The following is a 7,500-nucleotide window of genomic DNA, read 5'->3' as shown; positions in this document are numbered from 1 at the left end:
TCGAGTCAAGTGTCACATGAGGTGTTGAGCTGAACCTTCTGACGTCTGCGGTCTCATACCTGTCCGAGTCCCACAGCACAAACCCAGATCAGGATCAGTGATGTTGTCTGATCTATGATCATACAGCGATACATACAGCTTCACTGATTACTGTATGATGGGAACGGTCAGCTAGTTTTGACACACTCTCCTCCAGTGCAGAGGACTTTCTGTTCATGTTTATATGCATCTGAACTCACTGTAAATATTGTGAATGGAATGGCTGCTTCTTTTGGAAAATAAAATTATAAAATTAAAAATAAATTAGATGACATTAGATCATAGTAAAGGAAGCGGCTGGTGGCGAGGGTGTTCTGTGTGGTTGCTAAGGTGTTCTGTGTGGTTGCCAGGGTGTTGATGGGATGTTCTGTGTGGCTAGGATATTGCTAGGGTGTATGTGTGGTTGCTGTTTGTTACTAGACTTTTCTGTATGGATGTGAGGGTGTTGCTAAGGTGTTTTATGTGGTTGCTAGAGTGTGGTTGCTAGGGTGTTGCTAAGGTGTTCATTGTGGTTGCCAGGGTGTTGCTGGAATGTTTTGTGTAGCTAGAATGTTGCTAGGGTGTATGTGTGGTTGCTGTTTGTTGAGTGTTCTGAAGGCTTATAGATGCTAGGATGTTGCTAGGGTGTTCTATGTAGTTACCATGGTGTTGCTAGGGTGTTTTGTGTTGCTAGGATGTTACTAGGGTGTACGTGTAGTTGCTGTTTGTTGCGAGAGTGTTCTGTTATGGATGCTAGGGTGCAGCTAAGGTGTTATGTGGGGTCGCTAGTGTGTTATGTGTGGTTGTTGGGTGTTGCTAGGGTGTTCTGTGTGGTTGCTAGGGTGTTGCTGAGAAGTTCTTTGTAGATATGTTGCTACTAGGGTGTATGTGATATTTGTTGCTAGAGTTTTTTATAAGGTTGAGAGGGTGTTGCTAATGTGTTCTATGTGGTTGCTAGAGTTTTCTCTGTGGGTGAGAGGGTGTTGCTAAGGTGTCTATGTGGTTGCTAGAGTGTTGTTAAGGTGTTCTATGTGGCTAGGATGTTGCTAGGGTGTGTGCGTGTGTGGTTGCTGTTTGTTGTTAGAGTGTTCGGGATGGATGCTAGGGTGCAGCTGAGGTGTTCTGTGTGGTTGCTAGGGTGTTGCTAAGGTGTTCTATTTGGTTGCTTGAGTGTTGCTAGGTTGTTCTATGTGGTTGCTAGTGCGTTCTGTGTGGTTACTAGGTGTTGCTAAGGTGTTCTATGTGGTTGCTAGAGTGTTGCTAGGGTTTTCTGTGTGGCTAGGGTTTTGAAAGGACGTTCTGTGTGGCTAGGTGGCTAGGGTGTTGCTAGGGTGTTCTGTGTGGCTAGGGTTTTGAAAGGATGTTCTGTGTTGCTAGGGTGTTGCTAGGGTGTTCTGTGTGGCTAGGGTTTTGAAAGGATGTTCTGTGTGGCTAGGGTTTTGAAAGGATGTTCTGTGTGGCTAGAGTGTTGCTAGGGTGTTGCTAGGGTGTTCTGTGTGGCTTGGGTTTTGAAAGGATGTTCTGTGTGGCTAGGGTGTTGCTAGGGTGTTCTGTATAGTAACTAGGTGTTGCTAAGGTGTTCTATGTGGTTGCTGGAGTCTACGGTCGGTTTCTGTTCCACTTTATCCTGGATATTTCATATGATCTATTTATACAGCCACAATGTTCCCACATCACAGGGATCAGAGTCAGAATACGGAAATCTCATGATCCGTAAGAGGCTGTTCCCTGTGTCACATTAAAGTTTAAAAGCTCTTGTTCAGTGTGTCATGATCCCAAACCTTCTAAAGTGGAGGGATAAATCGAAACAGACTTGAGGGCCCTTAAAGGAATGTTCCTGGTTTAATCCGAGTTAAACTCTTTCTTTCAACAGCGTTTGTGATATGTTAGCAATGTTAAGGCAGGGTTATTATTGTCAACTAAAACTAAAACCATAAAAAAATAAAATTAATTACTTGAAATAAAATTAATGTTAACTAAAATAAAATAAAATCTAAGAAATATATTATAAAAATATATTTTAATTTGTGTCTGTGTGTGTGTGTGTGTGTGTGTGTGTGTGTGTGTGTGTGTGTGTGTGTGTGTGTGTGTGTGTGTGTGTGTGTGTGTGTGTGTGTGTGTGTGTGTGTGTGTGTGTGTGTGTGTGTGTGTGTGTGTGTGTGTGTGTGTGTGAACATCTGAAATGCACCGACATACTTTCAGGCTTTCACTCTCATGAATACACGATTCGTGCATCTATGCATAACACAAACACATGCATAAACACACAACTAGAGCTTCCTATAACCATAATCACACGCATCCACTCTGCAGAACCACAGGGAAATACACTTCTCTCTCCTCCGTCTGCCAGACACTCCAGCTGAGAGATAATTGGAGGAAACAGGCAGAGTCGTACAGTGACTCCAGGTTCAGCTGCTTCTCTCGGGAGAGCGCTTGCTGTGTTACGAGCTGTTAAAGCTGGACAGTGACTGACGGCTGTGGGAGTGTGAGAGTGATTCGCCTGTTAGCAGCGCTTGCATCATCGCATGCCTTTGATTCTGTGGCTCAGTGTTTGTCCAGGGCTTTAGCTGGATATCAGTTTCACACCGCCGAGGGAAAACATGTTTACTCTCTAGACCAGGAGTTTCACACTGGGGGCCGCAAAAGAGTGCCAGGGGTCCACGGCACAGTTTAGAGGAAAACGCTACATTTTACACTATAAAAAATGCAAAAAATAAATAAATGGTAAAATAAGATTCAAATGAAAAAGTAAATGCAGAACATTTTATTAAAATAAGTAAACTAATTATTAAATAAATAAAATGATATTGAAATAAATAATTAAATAAAAATTTGAATAAAGTAAATACCTATAGATTAAAACAAGTCAGCTAATGATTAAATAAATTATCAGATTAAAATAAGTAAACTAATGGTTTGATAAATAAAAATTAGATTAAAATGAATTAAACAAAATTAATGATGAATAGAAAAAAGGGAAAAAAGGAAATTAAATTATATAATATTTTTGATAAAATAAATATTCAGTTATATTTTTTATTGAAGTAAATACATGCAATTACATTAAAATAAGTAATCAAATGATTAAATAAAAATACGATTATGAATAATTAAATCAAAATGATTAAGTGAATTAGATGCATTAAAATAAGTAAATAAATTTTGTCACAAGAAGTAAACTAATAAATAAATATTTTTTTATTAAAATAAAGAAATACACATTTAAATAAACTAAATAAAAATTATAAAAATAAATAATTAAATAAAACATTATTAAAGTAATAGTCAAGTCAAGTTTATTTGTATTGCGCTTTTCACAATACAGATTGTACCAAAGCAGCTTCACAGTATTAAATAAAAATAATACAACAAAGTTTGTTTCAAGAGGAATTTATTGATTGATCAAATTAAATTAAATATCCCCAAAATATCCCCAACTGAGCAAGCCAAAGGCAACAGTTGCAAGGAACCGAAAAACTCCATCAAGTGACCTAATGGTGTCCTAAAACTCCATCAGGTGACCTAATGGAGAAAAAAAACCTTGGGAGAACCCAGGCTCAGTCGGGGGCCAGTTCTCCTCTGGCATTTATGAGCTAGAGGCCGGATTGTAGTTTGAACTGTGGGATTATATGAATGCCTGGCTGAAGAGATGCGACTTTAATCTAGTTTTAAACTGGGAGAGCGAGTCTGAGCAACGAACAGTATCAGGAAGACTATTCCAGAGTTTTGGAGCCAAATGTGAAAATGCTCTCCCTCCTTTGGTGGTTCTGGATATCCTAGGTATGACCAAAAGCCTTGAATTTAGTGATCTTAAAGAGCGCGATGGATTATAGGGCGATAGAAGATCCGTTAAATAGACTGGAGCTAAGCCGTTTAGGGCTTTATAAGTCAGTAGCAATACCTTGTAATTAATACGAAACTTTATAGGTAACCAATGCAGTGATGATAAAATCGGTGTTATATGATCATATTTTCTTGATCTCGTAAGAACTCTAGCGGCGGCATTTTGGACTAACTGTAGCTTGTTTATTGAGGATGCAGGACAACCAGCTAATAAAGCATTACAGTAATCCAGTCTCGAGGTCATGAATGCATGAACTAACTTTTCTGCATCAGAAACTGATAGCATATTACGTAGCTTAGCAATGTTTCTAAGGTGGAAAAAGGCTGTTTTTGTAACATATGAAATATGATTTTCAAAAGACAGGTTGCAATCGAGTATAACACCCAGGTCTTTTACTGTAGAGGATAAAGTAACAGGACATCCTATGATGTTAAAGTTGTATTGTGCGAGGTTTTGTGGGCGATTTTTTGAACCGATAAGTATTACCTCTGTCTTGTCTGGATTTAATAAAAGAAAATTACGGGTCATCCAATCTTTTATATCTTTAACACACTCTGTCAATTTGGAAAATTTTGCGTTTTCATCCAGCCGTGATGAAATATATATTTGAGTGTCATCAGCATAACAATGGAAACTAATTCCATGTTTCCTTATAATATTTCCAAGTGGCATCATATATATTGAGAATAACAGAGGGCCTAACACAGATCCCTGCGGCACTCCATAGTTTACTGGAGTTATGATCGATTTTTCTCCATTTAAATAGACAAAATGGTAGCGGTCAGATAGGTATGATTTGAACCAGCTTAGTGCTTGTCCTTGAACACCAGTATAATTTTGTAGTCGATCTAAGAGTAATGTATGATCTATAGTATCGAACGCAGCACTAAGATCAAGTAAAACTAGTATTGAGATACAGCCTTGGTCAGAAGCTAAAAGTAAATCATTTGTGATTTTAACGAGCGCAGTTTCAGTGCTATGATGCGCTCTGAATCCAGACTGAAACTTTTCATAGATATCATTTTGTTGCAAGAAAGAGCCCAGTTGAGCGGACACCACTTTTTCTAATATTTTAGACATAAATGGAAGATTTGAAATGGGTCTATAATTTGCTAGATTATTATGATCTAATTGTGGTTTCTTAATGAGAGGTTTTATAACTGCCAGTTTAAATGTTCTTGGAACATGACCTAAAGATAAAGACGAGTTAATAATATTGAGGAGAGGCTCTTCCACTACAGGTAACACTTCTTTCAGTAGTTTAGTTGGTATAGGATCTAATAAACATGTTGTTGTTTTAGATGAAGTGATACGTTTACATAAAATTAGATTTTTTTATTTTATTTATCCTTTATTTTACCAGGATAGTCCCATTGAGATATAAAATCTCTTCTTCCAGGGAGTCCTGGCCAAAATGGCAGCACAGAAAGTTTCACATAAACAACATACAAACATAAAAAAAACCTCAGAATCTTTCATAAAATTTTGTCCAGCACTCGAAATAACAACAAAAGCTACTTAACCAAACATACACACGTTTCCCTTAAATTGGTCAATAAGAGATTTTTAAAAACTTTTAAAGAGGGGAGTGCTTCTATCATTATTATACTCTGCAGCTCATTCCATAACCAGGGAGCATAGGAAGAGAAGGCAGTTTTACCAAACTCTGAACGTACTCTCGGAACCTTTAAAAGCAATTTAGCACTAGATCTAGTGCTATAAGTACAGGTGTAATACGATAAAAGACGACAGATATAAACTGGTAGTTTTCCTAACAATGCCTTAGCAATAAACATCAACATGTGTATTTTTCTCCTTTGAAACAAAGAAGTCCAACCCACCAATTCGTACAAGGTACAATGATGAGTGCGTGAAGAGGCACTCGTCACAAAGCGCAAGGCAGCATGGTACACACAATCCAACTTTTTTAGAGAAGATGAACTTGCATGCATATAAATCACATCACCGTAATCTAATACAGAGAGGAAACAACTTTGAATAATTCTCTTTCTTGCTTCTAAAGGAAAACATTTCTTTAAACGAAAGAGGAAACCCAGTTTTGGTCTAAGCTTTTTCAAGAGATTTTCAATATGTACATTAAAACCTAATTTTTCATCCAGCCATATGCCTAAGTATTTATAACCATTTACTCTTTCTATACAGTCCCCTTCTAAAGTTAAAATCGGGCAATCTGTTTTAATGGAACCACGGGTGAAAAGCATATAATTTGTTTTTTTTGTGTTTAAAACCAATTTCAAGTTTGACAATGACAGTTGCAAAGACCGAAAAGAATCTTGCAGAAACTCCATGGCTTGGTTCAAAGAATGTGCTACTGTGTAAATGATTGTGTCATCAGCATATAGATGAATTCTAGCTGGGGTTATCCCACAACCTATGTCATTGATATAAATAGAAAATAAAATTGGTGCTAAAACAGAACCCTGTGGGACACCTTTTTTAATTGTTTGTTCTGCTGATATAAAATGTTCAACTGAGACACATTGAGTTCTTTCAAATAAGTAATTATTAAACCAATTTAGAGCTGTTTCACTAAAACCCACACAACTAAGTCTCTGCAACAGTAGTTTATGATCTACAGAATCAAATGCTTTGGAGAGATCTACAAATAAAGCTGCACAATGCTGTGATTAAATAAATTAGATTAAAATGAAAAATGTAATGAAAATTAAGTTAATATAAACAAGTGAATAAATAATACATCTAACTGTACAGTACAGTACTGTAAAAAAAAAAGTAATAATGTAACTTCATAACCGAAACTCCTGATCTGCTGTGTTGCTTGTGAAGTTGCAAATCTAGCAGACCTGCATGCAAATAGAATGTTTATAAATATATTTGTATTTATACAACCAACTAAAGAAGATGACACGAAAACACTGTCCGTCATGGTACTAAAACACGAGATCTGATATAATGGTGCAAAAAAAATATCAACACCCTTATGTTTTTTCACACAATGCAGCATTTTTTCAAGGACGCAATTAAAATAAACACATCTTTAGTGCTTTTCTTTGAGCTTCTCAACCTCCTCTTGTGTTTTTCATGTTATTCAAATTTATCAAAAATGTTTAGTCATTTTATGTAATATTCTATTTAAAGCATGTGATTTGGCAGCAATATTACTTGAAAAAAATCAGCATTGCTCCTGTCTGTATTGTTACAGTTATTGTTACAGTTTGTTAACATTAGTTACTTTCATGTCAATTAACATGTAACTACAATGGACAGTTGTATTTTTATTAATTGTGTCAACAAAGATGATTAAATACTGTAATAAATGCATTTTTGCTCATTGTTAGTCAACAATGGGACCTTAATTTAAAGGGTTACCAATATATTTAATAACTAATCTTTTTAGCTACTTGCCCAACTTTTAATTGGACGGATTTCTCTACTAATTAATATAACAGATTAGTGAAAGCATTTCAGAGAATTGCAGGAATAATTACAATTTTAAGACTTCAACTTGCAGGTAAAAGTATTCTGAAACACAGTATATGGTTTTCTAGAGGAATTTTGTGCATTCAAACACACACACACACACACTCACACACACACTCTCACACACACACACACACACACACACACACACACACACACACACACTCTCTCTC

This window comes from Leuciscus leuciscus, assembly GCF_965113295.1.
Source record: "Leuciscus leuciscus genome assembly, contig: HAP1_SCAFFOLD_317, whole genome shotgun sequence".
NCBI classification, from domain to species: Eukaryota; Metazoa; Chordata; class Actinopteri; order Cypriniformes; family Leuciscidae; genus Leuciscus; species Leuciscus leuciscus.
Note: the sequence above shows the minus strand (reverse complement) of the source record.